Consider the following 24,950-nt stretch of genomic DNA (forward strand, 5'->3'; position numbering starts at 1 on the left):
CAGGTCTTAGTGTTCAGGAAAAACACAAAGGGAAACCTATATAGATTTCTGAAGCTTTTTCAGTTTGGCTGCCTCCCCTCTGGAATTCTTCCCTGCAAACTACCAGCCACCTCAGATTCCCCAAATTCTCATCTCTAGCTCTTCAATTCAACAAAGCTGCTGTGCTCTCTGAGAACCTTCTTCCTATTCTACAATTCAGATTGTGCCTCAAAGCAGTAAACTGAGGTGATCATATGGATCAGTTTATTTTCTTTCTCTTGGAGACCACAGTCCTTTACTGTCTGTTGCCTAGTGTCTGAAAAAAGAAAAAAAGTTCATGTATTTTGTGAGGTCTTCCATGTGGTTTAGATGAAAAGGTAAAGCTAGTGCCTGCTACTCCTTCATGGAGGGTAACAGAATTTCACCATACATTTTTATAAAGTCATTGACAAGCTGATTACAAAACTAATTATAAAGGCAAAGGACAAGAATAGCAAATATAATTTGAAAAAGAGAAAAAGTGGAAGACTTATACCACCTCATTTCATGATGGACTATAAAGCTACAATGTGGTATTAGTATGAGAATAGACAATGCTTTCTCAATGGGAGTAATATCACCACAAGGAGGTAGAAATTGGCTCTTGGAAGAAAATATTCTTATTCTTTTCATGTATAAAGCATAGGTATACCTAGAGTACATAAATTAATACATAATATACCTCTGATATTAAAAGTTCATGGGGGGAAAAGGGCTATTAGGAATAAAATCTCTAGAAAGGCTCATTAGAGGGGTGATAATAAAAAGGTTGAGAAACATTGGAGTAGACAGATAAACAGAACAAAAGAGAAAGTCCAGGAATAGACTCACATATAGCAGTCAATCGAATTTTAGTCAAGCCACTAATGAGGAAAGTCTTTTTTCTTAAGAAGAAATAATGCTTTTATTTCTTTTAAATGCTTATTTACTTTTGAGAGGGAGGGAGGGAGAGAGAGAGAGAGAGAGAAAGAGAGAGGGAGAGAGAGAGAAAAGGAGAGAGAGTACACACACACACACACACACACACACACACACACATGTGTGAGGGAGGGGCAGAAAGAGGGGTGAAGGATCCAAAGCAGGCTCTATGCCATCAGTGCAGAGCCTCAATGGGGCTCAAACTCACAAACTGTGAGGTCATGATCTGAGTCGAAGTTGGACTCTTAACAGACTGAGGCACCCAGGTGCCCCATGAGGAAAGTCTTTTTTTTTTTTTTAACAAATAGTGAACTAGAGATTCATAAGGATGCAAATGAGCCCCAACTTCTATCTTCTGCCACTCACAAAAATACACTCACATTCACTCATAGTTCAAAAATAAAACTTGGAAACCTAAAGTTTCTCTAAGAAAACACTGGAAAATATCTTCGCCAATTTGGGAAGATAAAAACAAAGATTTTTTTGTTTAGAACACAAAAGTACGAACCTTAAAAAAATATTGATAAGTTAAACACTTCATTTCCTCAAAAGACACCATTAAGATCAATAAACAAGCCACAGTCTGGGGAAAATGTCTCAACATAATTTATCTGATGAAGGAATCATATGCAAAAGATACAAAGAACTCCTACAAAGACAATTAAAAGAACAATAACAAAAATTGAGCAAAAGATGAACCATGATTTAAGTAAAAAGGCAAATATAATAAAAAGAACAAGAGAAGATGCTCAATAGCATGAGTAATTGTGAAAATCTAACAAAACACTCTTTACCCTCACTAGAATTGTTAAAACAAAAACGACTGACAGTACCAAAATGTAGGCAAATGTGTGGAGCAACTAGAAAGGACTCTCATGCATTGCTCTTGGAAGTGTAAAATGGAACAAGCCTTTGGAAAACTGGTTTTCAGTTACTCATAAAGTTAAGCATACATTTATACTATGACCCAGCAATTCTACTCAGGTATTTACCCAAGAACAATGAATACAAATGTTTACAGTAGTTTCTCAACTGATGGTGAATCTTGACATTCCCAGGCCCCCTAATCAAGGAATGCTGGCAATGTCTGGAGACATTTTTTATTGCTACAACTGGGAAGTACCATTAGCATCTAGTAGATAGAAGCTAGGGATCCTGCTAAAAACCTTATGATATACAAGGTAACCCCCAACAAAAAGATTTTCCACACCTAAATTCAATAGTTCTGATTTGAGAACCATAGTCTGTACAAAAAGTTGAAAATGAATGTGTTTTTAAAAAAATGAATGTTTAAAAAGTACCCTTATTCATAGTAGACCATAACTGGAAAATCCCAAACATCCATCAATAGGTGACTGGATAAGCAAGTTGTGAATGTATGAATAGCAATCTGCAATATAAAGAAGCAAGCTAATGGGGCGCCTGGGTGGCGCAGTCGGTTAAGCGTCCGACTTCAGCCAGGTCACGATCTCGCGGTCCGTGAGTTCGAGCCCCGCGTCAGGCTCTGATGGCTCAGAGCCTGGAGCCTGTTTCCGATTCTGTGTCTCCCTCTCTCTCTGCCCCTCCCCCATTCATGCTCTGTCTCTCTCTGTCCCAAAAATAAATAAACGTTGAAAAAAAAAATTAAAGAAGCAAGCTACTAAAATATACAAAAATATGGATGAATTTAAAAAGCATTTTGTGATAAAAAAAAAAAAACAAGATGTAAAAGAGCATATCTATTTGATTCCATTATATGACTGTCTAGGAAAGAGAAAACAGGAAGCAGATCAGTGGTTTCCTGGAACTGCAGGGAAAGAGTAGTGATTGGTTGTAAAGTCGCATGAGGGAACTTTGGGAAATGATAAAAATGCTTTATATCTTGATTGTGGTGGTGGATACATTGGAGTCTACTTTTTTCAAATTTATTGAAGAGTACACTTAAAATGTGTGCATCTTATTACATCTTAATTGTGCCTCGATATAGTTGATATTTAAAAAAGAGTCCCAGGGATTGCATTGTATTTATAGGCCAATTTGGGAAGAATGAGTATCTCAAAAATACTCAGCCTTCTAATCCACAGGTATAGTTTATCTCTCCATTTATTTAGTTCCTTAATTTCTCTAAGGAAAGTTTTATAATTTCTAGAGTAAAGTTATATGTATATTTGCTAGATTTATTACTAGTTATTTGATATTTGATGATGATATTGTAAAAGGTATTTTAAAAAATCTCAATTGTTGTTATGTCTGTTTGCTTTTAACTTACAAAGCTGTGGAGAACTGATGATATGAGATTTTAGAATGCTGCAAATAGGTATGGCAGCACTACTTCAAAAACGTGGATGAAGAGACCTGGTCTTTATATAAGATGTGCTCCAGCAAGCATTATGCATTATATTTTAGACAACGTCTGCTAGGTTTCCAGCACATTTACTACCAGAGTGTATTATGTTACAACACTTGTATAGTGAAGTGGACTCACTGAGACCATGACATTTTGTATGGTAGTCATGGAGGTTACGTATCTCCCTTCAAAAAGCAGCTTGATTCATCTGCAGAGATGTTAACAGCTTCTAGCTGCAGAGGCTTCAGTATTCTCCTCAGCTTTTGAGCTGAGGCCATGTCTTCCTGGGAAGTCTTCACCCAATGACTGGGCATGGCAAGGGTGTTAGGGCCTGGCCACTCTGCCTAACTTGGCCTCCACTAGCCAGTTTTCTGCACTTGGAAGCTCTGTGCTGGGTTGGCCAAGACTTTGTTGGATTTCTATCATGGTCTGAGGCTCTTCCTTCTGAATTCACTTTCCCCAGGCCCCTTTCCTTGTGTAAGCCGGTGTCAGAACTGTATTTTTGTCTGAAGGCTTTCCCTGGCCAAATCAGCTTCCTCCCTCCTTTATCTTTCCTCACATGTATTCCTCCTCCACTCCCTGGTCTCCCAATACTATTTGAACTCCACTTTATCTCAGCATCTTCTTCTCATAGGATGCAAATGACAATTTCACAATACATTTAAAGAAATGAGGATCTTTGCTTCAGTTATCCCTGGTATCAAGCCTACCAAATTTTAATATTTCTTTTACACTCGAGGCCTTTTTCCTCCCTTGAACGTAGAAGCTTTTCCCCTTCTGAAGCATTTGTATCCAACTGCATGGCACATCCTACCTCAGTTCTGGGGTTACTTTGTGAGATTCCTCCTCTTTTTCCAGAAGAATGCTCTGAAAGGTTCTTACGCACAGATAACAAATCTCACCCAATGAGTTTGTCTTGCACATGGATCCTTTGTGCTCTTCCCAAACTCTACATTTTATATTATCAGTGTGTCAATTTACAGCTGCATAACTCCCAAATTAACATCTCTTCCCATCATACTACAAAACCACTCTCTCGTTGGTGGGAAACACTGTTGAGTTTTCTTTCATCATAGAAAGGTTTTTTGTGTTTTTTTTCCTAAAAAAAAAAAAAGTACTGCCAATTCTTTATGCTTGGTTTGAGTTGTAAGGCTAAGATTAAGAAGGGGGGGAAAACAGTGTTTTTCTCTTCAAAAGTTCTTTCTTTAATGGAATATGTTGTTTGAAGGCTTTTGTCCAAGTCTCTGGGGTCTATAGAGTAAAAGATTTCTGGATTCCTCATCACTCATTGATTTTCTAAATATGCCTGAGACATATAGTGGTTCCTATTTAGACTCTAACAACATTGCCATGCTCTCCTTCCATTCCTGTGTGGTCTTTTCAGGAAAGAGTAATTGCCCTGTGGCTTCCCCTCTACCATTCATTCATTCAACAAATATTTATTCAACGCCTACCGTGTGCCAGGCATTTTAATGCATATTTCACTTTATTAGACAAAATACAACTAAAAAGCAAAATTAAAGCATTGCACAATCATCATGTGAATTTTAAAACTTGTAATAAAAGAGGTTTTTTGTTTTGTTTTACACCAACAGGTCAATGGGAGGTTGTACAAAGTGGGTGGTAGGGAAAGGAGAGTTAGATAATCTGTTGTTCTCTTCATGTTCTGTAGTGTAGTAGAAGCTTCTAGCTAACATGCATCTCAAAATTCAATTATCCAAATGGAGCTCCTGATATGCATATCCCAAGTCTCCTTCTCTCACAAAATCCCCCATTTTAGTAAATGTAAACTCCACAGTTGGCACTCAAAAAAGATTTGTTGAGTAAGTGAATCTAAGATAATATTAGCAAAATCCCAGAGTGGAATGTATTTTGCTTTTTTATTGTTTGTATACCACAACTTCAAAATCATCTCTTTGTTTTTGTTTTTAAACAAAATGAAAATCAATGCTTTATAAAACTTATATGCATGTCACTTTATACTATACTTAGAAGTCCTCCTGATTCCATAATTCCCTAGGAACTCCCAATATTTAATTCTCATCATCAAAACCTTTATTCCAGCCCATCGGTGATGGTCTGAATGTTTGTGTCCCCTCAACATTCATATGTTGAAATCCTAATGCCCATATGTTGGTATCAGGAGATTTGGTCTTTGGGAGATGCTTAGATCATGAGGGTGGAGTCCACAGGAATGAGATTAGTGCCTTATAAAAGATATCTCAGAGAGATCCCTCACCCCTTTCTGACTTGTAAGGACACAACAAGAAGTCTGCAACCTGGAAGATAGCCCTCACTCAATGCTGCTGGTACCCTGATCTCAGACATCCAGGCTCCAGAACTGTGAGAAATAAATTTCTGTTCTTTATAAGCCACTCACTCGATGATATTTTGTTAGAGCAGCCTGAATGGATTAAGACACTATCTAAGACCTTTAGGTTTTGCTTAGTTTTTTTAATGTTTATTTACTTTTGAGTGAGAGAGCGAGCAAGTGAGGGAAGGGCAAAGAGAGAGAGAGACAGTGACAGAATCTGAAACAGGCTCCAGGCTCTGAACTGTCAGTACAGAGCCTGACGTGGGGCTCGAACTCACAAGCTGTGAGATCATGACCTGAGCCCAAATGGGATGCTTAACCAACTGAGCCACCTAGGCGCTCCTTTTAGGCCTTTGTTTAGACTTATTTCTTTGTGGCTGTAGAATTGGCACCTCTATGAATTATTCTCTACTCCAAACTGAATCATTCCCCTAACTCTTCCTCCAGGGTTGGATTCACCAATTCTTTAGTCAGCTACACTGTGGCTCTTTTGTCACTCATGCTCAAGATCTGTACCCTTTTGAGTGATAAAGTCTTTCTTGAGCACAAGCTTTTGTAACTCAGAGACCATTCCAGTGAGACAATGGGGGAAAAAACCACACACCCCTTCTTACTTGTCACCACAAACTGGCCTCATAATTAACACAATGAATGGAGTTTGCTTAATATCATGTAGAAACAAAAGGTAAAATTCATGCCAAAAGCACACACATAAATATTGTAAAGTAGATCCATCTACATCACCACTGCCCTTGCTTAGCCCCCATCCTCTCCTGACCTTTTATAGCAGCCACCCTAGTAGTCCTGTCTCATAATAATCTCACACTTCTCACAATTACCTCAGAAAAAAATATAGATTCTTCTGGGTGGCAGAGAAGGCCGTTCTTGATCTGGCTTCTACCTGTCTGTCCAGCCCAATTCACCACCTAATCTTCCCTGGCCTTGTATTTCAGATTCTGGTTACAAAACTAACTAGAGATTCCTAAGTAGACCACAGCCTCCTACTTTATTGTTTTTGTTTATGATGTTTCCTTTGTCTAGACTATCCTTTCCCAGTTTACCTACATGACTCCTATTCATCTGGGGGAGGCAGTCTTTGAAGGGCCTCAACATAGAATATGCCTCTTCCTCATCATCAGTTCCGAATAAATTGAAAAATAAAAAGGATGACAGGGTTGGAGATCAAAAGAACACTCTACTTACTGTGGGAGGTGAGATTTGAGGTCACGGCTTTAAATCTGTGAAGATATAGTAAGGATGCTAGAGTTGGGCAGCTCACCATCCTACTGAAGCAGCACTGGGTGGGACTAAGCTTCCCCCATGACCAAGGAAGACCTTACCCTGGTGATGAAGGCGGATGCTGGTAAAGCACTGTCACATGTGTACCCTGAAGGCAGCAGATCCCAAGAGGAAAATAGAAACTGAGCCTAGTAAGCCCAGGGATCTTTTGTAAACTTTCCAATCAGGCCAGCCATTTCATTTCTTCTGTGACAGAGTAAATAAAGAGGCAAGGAGAGGCCAGGAATATGCTTTTAAAGATCCTTATACATGGACACTAGAAGTGGGAGAAAGGCAGTCCCGTCTAACATTCTTCAGGCTTTGTTTCAATGTTTATTCCTGTGTGTCTCCCTCCCTAATTTTTGCTGAGATTTAGAAGCTCTTTCCCTAGTGGTTTTCAACTCCTAGTTGAAGGGGATTTTCAACTCCGCTTTCCCCCAAAAGGGGGACATTTGGCAATATCTGGAGACATTTTGGGATATCTCAACTGGGACTGGGGGTGCCACTGGCAGCCTCTTAGTAGGTAGAGGCCAGAGATGCTGCTAAACATCCTACAATGCACAGGATAGCCCCCAAAATAATTATCCAGTTTAAAATGCCAAAGCTGAGAAACCTAGCCCTACATATATATTGCTCCTAACTTGTACTTTCCTATCCTTTGTCCTTAAAGTCCCCAAAGGCACATTATGTGTTTCTGTTTTGGATTTCCAGTATCTACTAGGTGATCAAAAAACATTTGTTGAAAGACTTAATGAATGAATGAGCCAGGTCATAAACATTAAAACTACAAGAAAATAGTCAACCAACCCTCTGGATGACTTAGATATCATTTATATCCAAAGACTGCTAATTTAGAGCCTGAATGCATGGAGTCTGTAAACTTCTAAAATTCCATGTAAAATGGTGTGTATTCATATTTGCATTTTTCTGAGTAGAAGGCCTAGATTTTATCAGATTTTGAAAGAAGTCTATTATTCCAACAATACTTAAAACCACATTTAAAACACTAGTTAAAAAAAATTATACTATGAGAATCATTGCATCAGCCCCTCTTTCTAGGAAAGGTTTGGCCATACCTGTCTGTCATGAAAGGATTACCTTGTGGTTCTGACTCATTATACCCAAATTTAAGAACCACAAGTGCTTTTTTTTTATGCCTTGAGCCTCCTGCCTTTGACTTTCTCATTGTACTGTTATTGTTCATGACCCTTAGATCAGATCACATTTGCTGTGCTGACACATAGGTAGTCTTCAAATATTGTAACCTGAGTGTTTTCTTAATCTTATTCCATTTTGTTTCCAATTATGCATCAATTTTTCAGAAGCACACTAAGTTTTAATCGGGATGCTAGAAGTTATCTGCACAGTGCAGTCATTTTAAAGATGACAAAATGGATGCCCAAAAGAGATAAATCAACTGTTCAATATCAGGACTGCAAGGGTCTCTTGTCCTAGTTCAGTGGGCTTTTTAGCATATCAACTAATGTTTTAACTATCATGACTACCTATTTTAAGATGTGATCATAGCAAAAATCAAATAAAAAAAAAAGGAGGGAAAGAAGATAATACAATAAACTAGAAATAATTATTGACCTTGGAACAAACCCCAAAGAGTTCCTTGCACAATATGTCTTAACTTACAGTTCTTGGAAAATAAAGGTTGCTTGGGATGTTCTCTATTCTTAGGTGAAAACAGAACTTAGTACCAGACTACAACAGGTCCACAGGGCTGACTATACATAGGAGTCCGGCTTGAATAGGTCTAATGATCTGGGGTTTCATATCATGAGTTCCAGAGGGCAGGAAATGCATGTAGAATGGAAGTCAAAATTTTGATCAGGTAAACTATTTGGCAGCAGGGGAGCAGAACTTCGTGCCTACCAGGAAAAGACCTGTCTCACCTAGTATTAACACTGCAATTCAGAATCAGCTCCTCTGCCATTACAGACATATACAAAGGATTTCTCGTGAGGAAATGGAAACATCTCTTAAACCTGGTTGTTGTTGTTTTTAATTATTTTGGCCATCTAGTAGCTATGTAATCTTCAGCTAAATACCATTTCTAAGTCTCAGTTTCCTCATTCGTAAAAAAGATGACAATAATGGCAGCCACCTCATAAAGTGCTTGCAGGATGCTCAGCTATTGAAAGTTCTTAATAAATATTAACTATTAACATTTGAATATTTTAATGGCATTGTTTTGGAGAGTAGCAATACTCCAGCTAACTATCATATAAATTCAGTTTCTTGGGTAGTTAATAAACTCTGCATGAAAATTGAGCTTTCTCTTTCAATATTTTTGATGAAACATCTTCTTGACATTTTAGACAAGAATTTTACCACCGAGCAAGAGAAGTTTGGGGTTTAATTTCATGTTGGTAATCTACTAATCAAAATTGCTGTTTAATTACCCGATTCTTCAATTAACCTGCACAAAGAAGGTTCACTACATGGAGTGGGTACATTTTGACTAAATTAATTTGAATTCTATTTTATCTTTACAAGTTCCTTTTCAGCATTTAATATTATTGATTCACTAAAAGACTGTAGGTAGTAACTGATGTGGATGTGGTGCTGATTGGGCACAGAAATCTGTGTAAGGAGAAGATGAAAATAAAAGCACAAACCAGCTTAACTGCCTTACTTGATTTGGCTAGTTGTTAAACACAAAAATAAACCCTTCCAGTGAAGTCTTTAAAAACATTTTTGTCTGGCTTGGCTCCTTCAGAGGGTGTGTGTGTGTGTGTGTGTGTGTGTGTGTGTGTGTGTGTGTTTATACCCTATATTTGGGGATTATGGGAGAATCTGTGTCAATGGCACAAGGCATTGGCATTTTTTTTCTTTTGGACTCCAAAACACAGTTGTGTTCATTACACTCTTGGTTCCTAGCTCTATGCAGATCTTTTCTCTTGTTTTATTTCTTTTTTCTTTTCCCTTTCAACCCCAATGCCCACTCCTTCACCAATATAGAGGCACTCTGATTTGCTTAATATGTCCCTGGATATGCACATACCTTTGAAAACTGTGTCAATATGTGCATTGTTTTTGTCATTTAACCCTATTTTTTAAAGATCTAACCGTGTTGCTGTATGTACACCGAGAATATGCTTCTATTTGCTGTATGATATTCCAAATATTCATTTGCTACATTTTATTTATACATTTTCCTAGTGATTATACCTAGGTTGCCCCAAGTCACTCTTATCACATACCATTTAATATGAACATCCTCATATGTAACTACTAGGGATCTCCAAGAATATCTTCTGAGGTATAGACTCAGGAGTGGGACTGATAGGTCAGTAAATAGAGAATATATATATGTATATATAAAATTAATATAATACATGTTTTTATATATATGTATACATATGTGGGTATATGTACATGTATTTAAATATAAGTAGTGACAGACTACTCTTCAGAATGGCTATTCCTGTTTCCATCCCTACCAGCAGTGCTCTGGTTTTCCTGTTTCCACGTACATCTCACCAATACTTAATATTATCCTATTTCTAGTTTTTGCATCTCTGATCAGTAAAACATGACATTTCATTGTTTTAATATTATTTTTTTTCCTCTTGATTATCAGTGAGGTTGAGCATTTCTTTGCACATTCATTGGCTATCTCCATTTTGTGTATCACTTCTATAGCCATGGTTCCTTTTCTCTGTATTTTCATTTTTTTAGTTACTAGGCACTCTCTTTAGAGCCGGTAAACATTTTTCCCAATGACCTCTCTATTAGCCTTGTCTATGGTGCCCTTCATTGCATAGTAATTCTTAAATTTTACATAGTTGTAGCCATCAATTTTGGGCAGTATTGTGTGTACTTCTTTGATCAAGAAGCCATTCCTCAGGATGAAGTTAGAAAACATTCCTTTACATCCTATTTATTAGCTTCATGGTTTAATATATAAGCTTTATACTTTATGGTGTGAAGGAGAGCTACTTTACTCTTCTTTATATGGTAAACCAGCACAGTCAGAGTCATACGTTAAAAATCTGTTTTTCTCTACTGCTTTGTAATGCTTCCTCAATCATATTCTAGTTTTTATATGTTTATGGTCTATTTATAAGCTCTCTGTTTGATCACACTGGTCTCTTGTTTATTCTTTGCCAATACCACATTGTTTCTATTGCTGAGAGTCAGAGGTATATCTTACTGTCTGAGGTGAATCATCCTGTTTTGCTCTTCCATTTAAAAATTGTAAGAGTGATGTGGGGACTTTTATTCTTTCATACATTTTATTACCAGTTGGTTAAATTCCTAAAAACATACTGCTATAATTTTATTAATATTTTCAGGCAAACGTTGAAAGAAAAAAAATGTTGTCATTTTATTTACTCAGACTTTCTTTTTACGTTCTTTTTTTTTTTAATTTTTTTTTTAATTTTTGAGAGAGAGAGACAGAGCACGAATGAGGGAGGGGCACAGAGGAGGACACAGAATTCGAAGCAGGCTCCAGGCTCTGAGCCATCTGCACAGAGCCTGATGCGGGGCTCTAATTCACAAACCGTGAGACCATGAATGACCTGAGCCAAAGTCGGACGCTCAACCAACTGAGCCACCCAGGTGTCCCTCTTTTTAATTTTTTAAAATATATTTATTTATTTATTTCTGAGACAGAGAAAGACAGAGCATGAGTGGGGAAGGGGCAGAGAGAGAGGGAGACACAGAATCTGAAGCAGGCTCCAGGCTCCCAGCTGTCAGCACAGAGCCTGACGCAGGGGTCGAACTCACAAACCATGAAATCATGATCTGAGCCGAAGTTGGTCACTCAACCGACTGAGCCACCCAGGCGCCCCTAGGTGTCCCTGTTTTTAAATTCTTTTTTTTTTTTTAATTTTTTCAACGTTTTTTTCAACGTTTTAATTTATTTTTGGGACAGAGAGAGACAGAGCATGAACGGGGGAGGGGCAGAGAGAGAGAGGGAGACACAGAATCGGAAACAGGCTCCAGGCTCCGAGCCATCAGCCCAGAGCCTGACGCGGGGCTCGAACTCACGGACCGCGAGATCGTGACCTGGCTGAAGTCGGACGCTTAACCGACTGCGCCACCCAGGCGCCCCCCTGTTTTTAAATTCTTAATACAACTCTAAAATTTTCCTTGAAGATATGTTCATTATAGATTTTAGTTCTTAGGCTCTACAGTTTTGAATGTTACTATAAATGGTATCTCCTTCCTATTAATGTTTTTTGGCTAATTATTGCCAAAATTGAAAGTTGAAATTTTTAAACTAATTTTGGCAAATTTGTCAAACTCTGTTAAAATTCCCAACACTTTTATATTTTGTCTACTAATCCCTTTGAGTTTTTTATACAGATACGAAAAATAATAGTTGTTGTTCCATTTTAATCTTATACCTCTTATTTTGTTTCTAATATTATTGTTCGGCCAGCATTTCTAGTATTACACCAAATAATGGTAAGCACTGCAGCCAACCTTCAAAACTTCTCTATTCAGGGGGCGCCTGGGTGGCTCAGTCTGTTAAGCGTCTGACTTCAGCTCAGGTCATGATCTCACAGTTCCTGACTTTAAGTCCTGCATCAGGCTCTGTGTTCATAGCTCAGAGCCTGGAGCCTGCTTCAGATTCTGTGTCTCCCTCTCTCTCTGCCACTCCCCCACTCATGCTCTGCCTCTCTCTCTGAAAAATAAAAATAAACTTAAAAAAAAAAACCCAATTTCTCTATTCAGTATAATGTTGGCTGTAGATTTTTAGTAAATAGGCTTTATTTAAGGAAAAAATTCCTTTAGGTAACATTTATTAAAAATAATCTTTATCAAATTTTCCCCCAGCTATTGGAATAACAGATTTTTTTTCTTTTAGTCCCTTAATGTGTAGAGATTCTTATGCTACATGACCTTTGTATTCTCAAGAGAAAAACTTACTGATCATGATGCTATTGTTTTTTAAAACAACGCCGCTTGATCCCATTAGCTAATAATTTTATTTATAATTTTTTAATCTACATTCATAAGTAAAGTAGATATATTTTTTTTCTTACACTGTTTTCAACTGGGTTTGAAATCAAGGTTTTATTAGCTTTATAAAATTACTTAAACAGCTTTCCCTCTTTTTATATTTTCTGGAATTACTCATATAAAGTTTAACAGTTCTTTAATAATTTAGTGAAACTCAGCTGTAAAATTATAAAAATGCTTGATTACCATAAAGAAATGTAATTGTATTAGTCTATTAAGCTTTTCTATTTCTTTTTGGGCCAATTATTAATTTTATGTTTTTTCTCAAAATTTATATATTTTATCCAAGTTTTATTGTTGCTATTCTCTATTTCACTGCTTTGTTTTTTTCTTTTACTCCTTTGATTGAATTCTTAGCTCATGTGTTTTCAGACTTTCTTGTCTTCTGATAAATATATTTAAAATCTATATTCCACATTAGCTATATTTGATTGCCCTCTGGTAACTCCCTTTGGTGAGGGAGGGATTTTCCCACCCGAAACAGTATGAAATGGCCAAACATAAGACACCTGACATGAAACATATGAGACTGGCAGTTGTGTTAGTAATATACCTACAATCCAGGAGAGGAGGACACCACACCATGGAGGGCCACAAGGGTTGTATGTGGCAACAGAATGGTCTATTTTTTTCCTACTGGAAAAATTTGTCCAACAGCACATTTTATGGGAATCTTACGTTATCATTTTCTCAGCTTTACATCACTGAGAATATCATAAAACCCTAAGTTCAAAGATTTTTCCTTTAACACTTGTGTTAAACAGTAACACAAATATTACTCTATTGTCTTCTTCCATCTGGGAAAAGTTTGATAATAGCAATAGTTAAAACTGACAGGATGCTTACTATGTGCAAAAGTGTTCAGAGCAATTTACATACATTAACTCATTTAATGTTGATAATAGCAATATCATTCTTGTTTCTTTATAGATATAATACCCTGTCCCCACACTCCACTTCCATTTTGGAAGCTTGTAGAATTTTTCTGTTTTGGTTGATGCTCTTAAATGTTAGTATATTATGCCTGGGTATGATTTTTTTTTTCATCCACTTTACTTACCAGGTCATGGCCTTTTTATTTTTATTTATTTTTCAATATATGAAGTTTATTGTCAAATTTGTTTCCGTACACACCCAGTGCTTATCCCAAAAGGTGCCCTCCTCAATACCCATCACCCACTTTCCCCTCCCTCCCACCCCCCCATCAACCCTCAGTTTGTTCTCAGTTTTTAAGAGTCTCTTATGCTTTGGCTCTCTTCCACTCTAATCTCTTTTTTTTTTTTTTTCCTACCCCTCCCCCATGGGTTTCTGTTAAGTTTCTCAGGATCCACGTAAGAGTGAAACCGTATGGTATCTGTCTTTCTCTGTATGGCTTATTTCACTTAGCATAACACTCTCCACTTCCATCCGTGTTGCTACAGAGGGCCGTATTTCATTCTTTCTCATTGCCACGTAGTACTCCATTGTGTATATAAACCACAATTTCTTTATCCATTCATCAGTTGATGGACATTTAGGCTCTTTCCATAATTTGGCTATTGTTGAAAGTGCTGCTATAAACATTGGGGTAAAAGTGCCCCTATGCATCAGTACTCCTGTATCCCTTGGGTAAATTCCTAGCAGTGCTATTGCTGGGTCATAGGGTAGGTCTATTTTTAATTTTTTTGAGGAACCTCCACACTGTTTTCCAGAGTGGCTGCACCAGTCTGCATTCCCACCAACAGTGCAAGAGGGTTCCCGTTTCTCCAGATCCTCTGGTCATGGCCTTTTTAAATCTAAGGTCTTATATATATCTTTAGTTCTGAAAAATTCTTGTTTATTATATCCTCAAATATTTCCTTTCCTCCACTTATTTGGATTGGTTTTGTGGGTTATATTTTCTAGCTTTATTGAGATATAATTGACGTATAACATTGTGTAAGTTTAAGATGGACACTTCACATATGGAATTTAAGAAACAAAACAAATGAACATATGGGAACAGCGGGGGTGGGGGGAAGAGGAGAGAGGGAAACAAATCACAAGAGGCTGGTAACAACAGAAAACAAACTGAGGGTTAATGGAGGTGGGGGATGGGTTAGATGGGTGATGGGTACTAAGGAGGGGACTTGTTATAATGAGCACTGGGGTGTGTATGTAAGTGATGAATCACTGAATTTTACTCCTGAAACCAGTATTGCACTCTTTGTTAACGAACTAAAATTTAAATAAAAAGTAAAAAAAAAAAAAAAAGATGGACATGATGAGTTGATACATTGATATATTATGAAATGATTACCACAGTAAGGTTAGGTAACATATCCATCACCTCACATAACTACCTTTTTTGTGTGTGCTGAAGACATTTTAGATCTACTCTCAGTAACTTAAGTATATGATAAGGTACTGTTAACTGTAGTCACCATGTTGTATATTACATCCCAGAACTTATTCATCTTATAACTGGAAGTTTATACCCTTTGACCAATATTTCCTCCTTTCTGTCACTTTCAGGTCTTGGCAACCACCCTTTTACTGTTTCTATGAATTTGGCTTTTTTAGATTCCACATATAAGTGATATCATACAGTATTTCACTTTCTCTGTCAGACTTATTTCACTGAGCATTATAATCTAAAGGTACATCCATATTGTTACAAACGGCAAGACTTCCTTCCTCTATTTGTTCCCTCTTACCTTTCCTTTTATATTTTCTTGCCTGTTCCTTTCTAGGAGAGTTCTCCAGCTGATCTTCCAGCTTACTAATTTATTTTCAGTTTTGTTGAGTTCTTTGTTTATTTCAAGTCTCATGTTTTGATGCCCAGTTTCTTTCACTGTTATATTCATTCTTACAATGATTTGTGTCTGTTTTGTGTTCCTAATAATCTCTCTTATTTCTTTGAAAAATCTTTATTATGATTAAAAATTTTTTTCTTCTATCTGGTACATTAAAGGTGCTTCATCTAGTACAGGTTGTTCAGTTTGTCTTTTTTTACAGTGCTTACACCTCAGAAAACGTCTGCTTTGGCTGGTAATGTTTTCAAACTGAAGCAGCAAAAAGCCTAGGCCCTGTCTAGCACCATCAGAATGTTTTTGGTATTGGGGAGGGGATTCTCCTTGTAGAACAAGGTCTCTGATGTTATAATTCACTGTCTATCACTCATTCCACTTGTTCTCCTTCCCACCAACTAGGCAGCTGGCTTTGAAACCTTCCTATACCTTGGCCTACTATTTATCAAAAACTACCTCTCTGAACTACAATCACCTATTTCACACGGTATTGAAAGGAAAAGGGAAGAGAGTGCGATAAATGCTTAAGGGTTAGCCTTCTGCATGTATGGGTTTTGTTTGTTTGTTTGCTTGCTTGCTTTGTTTTTATCACTCTTCACCCAAGCTAGAGAGCTCTTCCCCATAGATTGATCCAGAGCACAGGATGGCCCCTTGCTTTGAACTGTCATGCACCTCATACCTGGACCTAACCTCTTTCTGTCTCCCAGGATCTTCAATGTCAGCTTCTAGGATCCCTCAAACTTTTTTCTTTCTCTTTTAAGAAAGAGGTTGAGGTTCTCTTTTTTCCCTTTCTCTCTTGACAGGACCAGCCAAGTATTGTCTGGTATCCTAGTCCTCACTTATAAAATGTGTCTAAGAAAACATGTCAGCCCAGAAATATATTAAGGCTGAGTTTTCACCCAGAAAGTTGTAGCTTTACAATGATAGAAGAAGGTATTTCACAGACTTGAGGTGGCAGTTTTGTGCCAAGGTATGTAGCTTTTAGAAAGAACATAGCCAGGGTAAGACAGTATGACAGGCCTTGATAACTACATATACCTCAGTCATATTATTAACCTCCAGTAACCCTGTAGAGAATTTATCATTCATTTTCCTCTTTTTTTCCTCTCCTCTCCCCACTCCTCTTTCCCTCATTCCTGACTGACCTCTTTTTCTGCATGTGAAATGATCAGACGCTGCTTGCCCACAGCAATAGGAATCCACACAGTGGGGTGCAGGTAAAAGCGGATTTGCAGCAGGAAGTTTGGTGGAGGGACAGAGAAGCACTTTCCTCTGTAGTCAGAGGATTATGTCTAGACGAGGATGCCTGATTTGACTTCCAAATTAAAATACTGCAATGCAATTTCCCCAACAACAATAGGTGATTCTTATAAGCAAAGCATTATATGGTTCTTTGCTCTTCTAATTGTAATATCCCCTCTGATTTCTTCCATTAACATGCTTCTTGCCAGAAGCAAGTCAGACAATTGAGTAAAGAGAGCTGGATTAATCATTCCAAAATTTCTATAGTCTACAAAAGAAAAATATTACCAGAAATCGGCAATTTTTATTTTCTCCCAAAGTAAAAATGTGCAAAGGACTATTCAAAAAATGTTATTTTATTTGTATTCTATGTTTATGTAAATTGACAAGAATAAATGGTTTCCTATGACATCATCTTCCCTCCTAAGTAGATAATTTACTGACTGGTACACTTTCCAAAAGAAGGCTTTTACCAAATAAGGACTGTTGCAAATGCAAATGCACAAAGTGAACACTCGATGAATAGAAAAATAAGAGAAAGAGAGGAGGAAGAATATACCTAAGTAACTCCTTCTTAAGAATAATAATGTTATTCATTTACTTCAGAATTTCTTATTCAGATAGTCTCAATTTATTCAATAAAGAAAGAAGGTTTATGAGGCTATTCTTCTGCATTCTTTAACATCTAAATTTATTTCATTACGACCAGAACCTATTTCAGCCAATTAATTTATCCTTCAAAAGTATGTCATAATCATTCCCTTCCTTCTTTCTATACCACTATCACATCCTTATCCCCTGCCCTTATCCTCTGTTTCAGTTACTATTGCTGCATAACAAACATGCCAAAACTCAATGGCTTAAAACAATTATTTAGTATTTATCATGTGTTTGTAGGCTGACAGGGGTTATTTGGGGCTCAAATGCTTCCTAACAATCTCTCTATAGTCTGTATAGACTAGCCAAGACATGTTCTTCTCTTTGATGACAGCAGAATTAAGTCCAATCACACAAGTGCTTCTTGAGTCATACTAACATTCTAGCAGCCAAAACAGGTCACAACATCAAGTCCAGAGTCAAGGGGTGAGAGTGGTACGGTGGAAGAGAGAGGAAGTGAATATTTGGAATTATAATTTAACTTACTTTATCCCCTTATTTACATATTTTGATATATCAACCTCTTAGCCACTCTTGATGATTGTAGAATCACCCTTGTCCAATGCCTACTATGTATATTTTCCAGATTAGTCTTCCTTAAACAGCACTTATATCATGTCATTCATCTCTTCTAAAATCATGAATGGATCTCAATTTCCAGCTGTACTTTGTCTAAAGTCTTCTTCCTGTCTTTCAAAACCCTTCATGATTTGGCTATTCTCCATTTCCTCAACACATATCCTCCACTCTGATAAAGCTAGGCTCTCCAATATATTATGAACATCCTCATCTAGGTACTTTTGTTCATACAGTTCCTCCCACCACAAATGCCACCTTGTTTTCCCCAGTCTTAATTTCATCTTATCCACAAAGTTCCCTAGGTAATTTTCCCCAATTTATATCCCTTTTACCAAACATTGCCTGGCATTATAGTAAGCGCTGGAGATACCATAGGGAAAAACACCTAGTCCCTATATGATAACAAATTGGATAACCTAGAAGAAATGGATAAAGTCATAGAAACACCCAACCTTCCAAGACTGAATCACAAAGAAATAGAAAACCTGAATAGACTGATTACAAGTGATAAAATTGAATCAGTAATTTAAAAATTCCTAAGAAACAAAAGCCCAGAACCAGACCATCCACTTCATAGATGAATGTTACCAAACATAAAGAGTTAGTACCCATCTTTTTTGAATTATTCCAAAAAATTGAAGAGGAAGGAATACTTTGAGGCCAGCATTACCATGATATAAAAAGCAGATAAAGACACCACAAAAAGAAAATTATAGGCCAATATCCTTGATGAATGTAGATACAAAAATTCTCAACAAAACATTAGTAAAACAAATATATCGAGTGGGATTTATTCTATGGATGCAAGAATGGTTCAACATATGCACTTCAATCAACATTCTACATCACATTAACAAAACAAAGCATAAAAACCATATACGATTACATCAATAGATGCAGAAAGAGCATGTGACAAAATTCAACATTGATTTATGATAAAAACTCTCAACAAAGTGGATACAGAAGGAATGTACTTCAACATAATAAAGATCATTATGACAAAACCACAACCAACATCATGCTCAACAATGAAAAGCTGAAAACTTTTCCTCTAAGGTGAGGAACAAGACAAGGATGCCCATTCTCACCACTTCTATTCAACTTAGATAAGATGTCTTTTTTTTTTTTTAATTTTTTTTTTCAACGTTTATTTATTTTTGGGACAGAGAGAGACAGAACATGAACGGGGGAGGGGCAGAGAGAGAGGGAGACACAGAATCGGAAACAGGCTCCAGGCTCCGAGCCATCAGCCCAGAGCCTGACGCGGGGCTCGAACTCACGGACCGCGAGATCGTGACCTGGCTGAAGTCGGACACTTAACCGACTGCGCCACCCAGGCGCCCCAAGATGTCTTAACTATAGCAATTAGGCAAGAAAAATAAAGTCACCCAAATTGAAAAGGAAGAAGTAAAACTGTCTTTGTAGATGACATAATATTATACAGAGAAAATCCAAAGGACTCCACCAAAAAGTTATTAGAACTAATAAATTAATCCAGTAAAGTCACAGGACACAAAACTAACATAGAGAAATCAGTTGCATTTCTATACACTAATAATATACTGTTAGAAAGACAATTTAGGAAAACAATCTCATTTACAATTGCATCAAAAATAATAAAATACCAAGGAATAAATTTAACCAAGGAGATGAAAGACCCATACACTGAAACTATAAGACATCAATGAAAGAAACTGAAGCCAATACAAATAGAATACTATTCCATGCTCACAGAATGGAAGAATTCACATTGTTAAAATATCCATATTACCCAAAGCAATCTACAGATTCAGTGCCATCCCCATGAAAATACCAATGACATATTTTTCACAGAACTAGAACAAAAGAATCCTAAAATTTATATGAAACCACAAAAGACCCTGAAGAGCCAAAGCAATCTTGATAAAAAAGAACAAAGCTGGAGATATACCAGACTCCCTGATTTCAAACTATATTATGAAGCTATAGTAATCAAAACACTATGGTAGTAGCCCAAAAGCAAATATAAAGATCAGTAAAACAGAATAGAGAGCACAGAAGTAAACCCATACATATATGGTCAATTAATCTATGACAAATGGGGGAAAAGACATTCTCTTCAATAAATGGTTCTGAGAATAGTGGACAGCTACATGCAAAAGAATAAAACTGAATCACCATCTTACACCATAAACAAAACAAATTCAAAATTAGTTAAAGACTTGAATGTAGGACCTGAAACCATAAAACTCCTAGAGGAAAAGATGTGTTTAAGCTCTTAAACATATTATCAATTTATTTTTAGTCCAGTCTCCTCAAGGTAAGGCCAATAAAAGCAAAAATAAATGAGATTATGTAAAATTCAAAATATTTTGTATAGTGAAGGAAACCATCAACAAAACTAAAAGGCTAAAAAACTAAAATATTTGCAAATCATACATCTGTAATGGCTTAATATAACAAAATATGTAAAGAACTTACACAACTTAATATCACACAACTTAACTAAACAATGGGCAGAAGACCTGAACAGACATTGTTTCCAAAGAAGACCTGATGGCCAACAGACACACGAAAAGATGCTCAACATCCATAATAATGACGGAAATGCAAATCAAAAGCACAATGAGATACAGCCTTACATTTGTTAGAAGGGCTATTATCAAAAAGACAAAAAATAGCAAGTGTTGGCAAGGAGGTGAAGAAAATACAACCCTTGTACACACACTGTTGGTAGAAATGTACATTGGTGCAGCCACTATGGAAAACAGTATAGAGTTTCCTCAAAAAAACTAAAACTAGAACTACCATATAATCCAGCCATTCCACTTTTGGATATTTATCCAAAGAAAACAAAAACACTCATTTGAAGAGATACACGCACATTGTAGCATCACTACAATAGTCAAGACATGGAAGGAAATTAAGTTTCCCTCAACAAATGAATGGATATATATATACATACATGCACCCAACACAATGGAGTACCACTCTGCTATAAAAAAGGAATAAAATCTTGCTATTTGCCACAACATGAATGAATCTAAAGGGTATTATGTTAAGTGAAATAAGTCAGTCAGAGAAAGACAAATACATGATTTCACTTACATGTAGAATCTAAAAAACAAAACAAATGAAAAAAAAAACAGACTTATAGATACAGGAAACAAATTCTTGGTTACCAGTTGGAGAAGGGGCTGGGGAGAGGACAAAGTAGGTGAAAGAGATTAATAGGGACAAATCTGCAGTTATAAAATAAGTAACTCATGGGATATAATAATGTACAACATAGGGAATATAGTTAATAATATAATTTTGAATGGTGAGAGTTACTAGACTTATTGTGAAGATCATTTCATAATGTATAAAAATTGAATCACTATGATATACATCTGAAACTAATAGGATACTGTATGTCTATTGTACTTAAATAAAAAAATAATGAAATAAATATAAATAAAAGTCAATAAATATATTAGGTAAAAAAAAATTTCCTAGTCCCTGTCCAACATGCTGGTTGACAATCTCTTAGGAAATAGTAAGGTGATAGAGCTGTAGAGAGGTGAACACAGAGGACACAGAAATGCATATGAGGAGCATTTAATTCCTATCTTGGGAGACTATGGAAAGACTTGGAGGACAAGTTCTCTAGAGTTAAGTCTATGTGGTAAGTGAGAGTTATTCAGCTGAAAAGGGATTAGTAGAAAGCATTAACAGTAGAAGGAACTAAGAAAGGAAGAAAGACCCAGTATATTTGAAGTGCTGCCCACAATCCTGCATGGCTGTGGCATTGAATGTGAGACAGAGAGAGGAAGGAAATAAGGCTAGAGAGGAAAGCCATGTGTAAGGAATACGAAACTGACTGAAGTCAGCAAGGAAGTACGTAGAATGCTTAAGCAGGGACATGACATAATCAGATTAGTGTTTAGTTTTTTTGTTTTGTTTTGTTTCATTTGAGATATAATTGAAATATAACACAGTAGTTTTAGGTGTACAACATAATGATTTAATATTTGTATATATTATGGAATCATCACCACGAATCTACTTAACATCCATCACCATACATAGTTGCAATTTTTTTCTTATGATGAGAACTTTCAACATCCACTGTCAGTAATTTTTAAATACACAATATGGCGTTATTAACTATAGTCACCATTCTGTACATCACATCTCTATGTCCTGTTTATTTTCTATTTGGCAGTTGGTAACTTTTGACCCCTTTCACCCATTTCATGTCTCACAACCACCCACTTACTGCTGGCAAACACCAATCTGTTATTGATATTTGTGACTTCATTTTTTAATTCCACATATAAGTGTGATCATATGGTATTTGTCTTTCTTTGACTTATTTCACTTATAATGACCTCAAGGTCCATCCATGCTGTTGCAAATGGCAAGATTTCCTTTTTTATGCCTGCATTCCATTTTCATATATTATACATCTATATATTATGATTACATATATAACAGTATTTATATTATATATTATAAATTTTATTATACTTATAAATTATTTATAAATGTTATAAATATAATATATATAATATATATAATAATATAGTATAATATGACCTAATATAATAATAATATGTAATATGCCTATATCATTTTCTTTATCCATTCATCCACTGATGGACATTTAGTTTGTTTTTATGTCTTGGCCATTGTAAATAATGTTTCAATGAGTATGTGGGTGCAGGTATCTTTTTGAGTTAGTGTATTTGTTTCCTTTGGATACAGAATTCCAGAAGTGAAACTGCTGGATCGTACACACAAGTACACAAGTGTTCTTTTTTCTCCATATCCTCCCCTGTTTTAAATTTTTTAACACAGATTAATTAGTGTGTTAAAAAGATCACTTTGGCTGCTTTGTGGACCATGGATTAAAGGGAGATAAGAAGAGAAGCAACACTCATACGTGGATTTTAGGAAACAAAACAGATGAACGTATATGGGAGGGGGGAAAAGAGAGAGGAAACAAACCATAAGAGATTCTTAAGAGTAGAGACAAAATGGAGGGTTAATGGAGGGAGGTGGTGGGAGAATGGGCTATATGGGTGATGAGTTCTAAGGAGGGCCCCTGTTGTGATGACTGCTGGATATTGTATGTAAGTGATGAATCATTGAATTCTACTCCTGAACTCAATATAGCACTGTATGTTAACTAATTGCAATTTAAATAAAATTAGAAAAAAAAAAAAAAAAAGAGAAGAGAACTAAGTCCAGTTCAGGAGGTTGTTGTAATAATCCAGGTGAGAGATGAGTGTGGATCAAACTATAGTAGCGGAGAAAGTAGATTATTTCAGAGATACCTAGAAGTGGATTTAACAGGTCTTGGCTACTAAAATGAAATGAGGGTACAAGGCAAAGAGCAGTGCCACTAGTTTGGGGAGCCAGAGAGGGAAAAGAGGAGATATGGAGAAGTGGAAAGTAGTGCAGAGCAGGATGCAGAGGTGGACAATCAAGGGGGGGGGGGGGGGCGGGGGGCACGCCACACCTTGATGCTAATTAAAGAATGATGTTTGTTGTAGATATCATCAAGTAGGCAGATAAGGAGGTCCTTCCTAGCACCCCTGAATCACTCCACATAGGTGAACACTTATAAGTGTCCTGCTGGTGAGTGGAAGTAAGTTCAAGTTGGAATGGGCCTAGGAGGAGTGCTATGGCCCAAAGTTGCCTGAGATCCAGATCAGCCCAGTTGTGGATACCAGGGGTGGGGTACAAAGTTGCTGAAGGTGACTATGGGTCTATGTGTACTTTCTCCTTACTTGACTTAGAACACTGATAGTTAACAATTCCTCATTCCTTAAATACATATCCAGTGATAGTGTTCCTGAGACTTGCAGCTCAACCTTACTCATTTGATGTTGCTACACTAATAGTGTTCTACCAAACAAGAAATGAAAGAATTAACTCCAAAAAGTCAGTTTTACATTCAATAAAAATTTATATTCCTTTTAAGGAAAATGAAATTAATAATCATTTACATCTGGAGAAATAAAATTTTCTTTGCTGGAAAAATGGTCAAAATATACATATTGGATCTTAAAAACAAAGACAGACATGGAGTTTTTATGTTAATATCAGTGATATCGGAATGTTGCCCCAAAAGAAAATAGCATCCATAGGAATGACAGCTATACACTCAAGGGAGGGGACTGCGTGCTTGATGGTTTACAATGCATTCAATTACTGGGTAGATCAGCGACTCAAGGCTTTTAGCAGTGCAAAAGGCTGTTAGATCACTTACCAACCCCTATTCCATACCCCCACCAGCACAGGATTCTTCTCTTTGGTATGTTCATAAGGACTCTGTTCAGTCTCGTTTTAAAGGTCTTATGCTTGGAGGTTTTAATCACCTTCTTTAGAAGACTCTTCCCTCCTATCATAGGAAGTATGTCCTTAAGGGAAATTCACTGATACTTAACCCATATTTTACTTGTTATAATTTCCTATTACTCTAATTAATACCTTTCTCTGAGCTTTTCCTTGTGACTCACCCACCCTGTATCACCTCTTCCTCTGTGGTGTTTTTGCCATTTAGATCCCTTGCATGTGGATAGTCATCCTGAGTCTCTAGTCAGTCTTAATAGTTAGGAAATGTTTAAGCCTGTAGTACTAATAAATCAGCTCAAGGTATAATTAGAGGCTTAACTCTGCGAAGAGAAGATGTAACCCATTTGTTAATAACATCACTTAGGTCTTTTGAAAACATTCCTGCCTAAAATAACTGAGTCAAATTAAGAACTAGCCTTAAACAAAATGTCAAAATAATGGGCTTTGAGGACACTGAGAGCCCAATTCCTCTACTGAAAGTGTAGCTAAGAATGCGCTGCCGCTTTCTGCTAGTTATTCCATAGGCAAGTTGACTTTTAGC

General features: G+C 36.7%; 1 long non-coding RNA gene across 2 annotated transcripts in view; it reads right to left on the reverse strand.

The window, feature by feature from the left end:
• LOC121028711 (uncharacterized) overlaps positions 1-24,950 on the reverse strand; it is a 65,143-nt gene that overhangs the window by 18,074 nt on the left and 22,119 nt on the right. The gene's annotated exons all lie outside the window — the stretch shown is intronic.

Source organism: Herpailurus yagouaroundi, unplaced genomic scaffold, assembly GCF_014898765.1.
Source record: "Herpailurus yagouaroundi ecotype Mexico unplaced genomic scaffold, PumYag 100, whole genome shotgun sequence".
NCBI classification, from domain to species: domain Eukaryota; kingdom Metazoa; phylum Chordata; class Mammalia; order Carnivora; family Felidae; genus Herpailurus; species Herpailurus yagouaroundi.